The sequence below is a fragment of the Belonocnema kinseyi genome, chromosome 5 (genome assembly GCF_010883055.1).
Source record: "Belonocnema kinseyi isolate 2016_QV_RU_SX_M_011 chromosome 5, B_treatae_v1, whole genome shotgun sequence".
Classification (NCBI taxonomy): domain Eukaryota; kingdom Metazoa; phylum Arthropoda; class Insecta; order Hymenoptera; family Cynipidae; genus Belonocnema; species Belonocnema kinseyi.
In genome coordinates this window covers 12014078-12015116 of record NC_046661.1, presented here as the reverse complement: position 1 = coordinate 12015116, position 1039 = coordinate 12014078, and the positions used below count along the sequence as shown (strand labels likewise).

At 33.0% G+C, this 1039-nt stretch overlaps 1 protein-coding gene across 4 annotated transcripts in view; it reads left to right on the top strand.

Moving 5' to 3' along the window:
* The window catches only part of LOC117172295 (protein kinase C and casein kinase substrate in neurons protein 2), a 547527-nt gene that overhangs the window by 125619 nt on the left and 420869 nt on the right, over window positions 1-1039 (top strand). The gene's annotated exons all lie outside the window — the stretch shown is intronic.

Below are 1039 nucleotides of genomic sequence, written 5' to 3'. Positions count from 1 at the left end.
GACCCGACTGGGTCCCGGTGGGAACTCGGTCAGATCCCGGCCGGGCAATTAACAAAATATTATCCCGGTTTGACCTGGTCAGATTCTGGCCAGAAACCTTCTGGTCGGGTCAAACCGGGCAATTTCTGCACGGGAACCCGAAAGCTTATGAAGTTATACAACGAAGAATTCTTGATTTTCATCCTTTTCAGGTCAATACAAGTAAAATTTGTGAATTTTAAAGATTTTCAAAATAGTGTTGATATTATTTGTCAATATTTATTTTTAAACTTGTAATTTGGTAAATTAATATATATATATATATATATATTTATTTAAGAAAATTTAGTTTTTCATAAGAAGCTCAAATGAAAAATTTCTTTTATGCTGAAAATACAAAAAATGTAAAAAAGTGCTTTTTCCAAACTCGTCAGACTATTCTCATAATATGAGATACCCCAGGAAATAGCTAATAAAATGCAAAATAAAGTATTATTTTTAATGAAAAACTTCATTCTATGTTTCCGAAGTATCAATTTACTGCTATTTATATATATATTTAGTTTTTGCAGTAGACACAAACACTTTTGTAACCAATTTCCCCCGCGAAGCCAGTGTTATAAAAACCACAGGTATCTCATATTATGAAAACCACACAGTGCAACTATGCACTTACTATGCCTGACCTGTACAATGAAAAGCTTTAACACTATCGATATTTTCCTACTAAGTTATTCAATCCCCATCACTCCAGGCAAACTTTGCTGCTAAATACATATTTAAGAAATACGAGTAATAAAAAGGGTTTAAAGAATTCCCTTTCAAGAACTCGAACACCATCGATTTCACAAAAAGTTCGCCTATAATATTTAGAATTAGAAGCCCAATGAAAAATAGACTATACCACGAAATTACTCTTTCTTTAAGGACTACAAGTTAGGGATAGAACCAACAGAGTGGGTCTCTTAGTTTAGCTGATACCCCGTTTTCTCATATTCGAGAATATCTCATATTCGAGTACTCCCCTCTACTTTTACAGATTTATAGTGTTTTAAAGCGA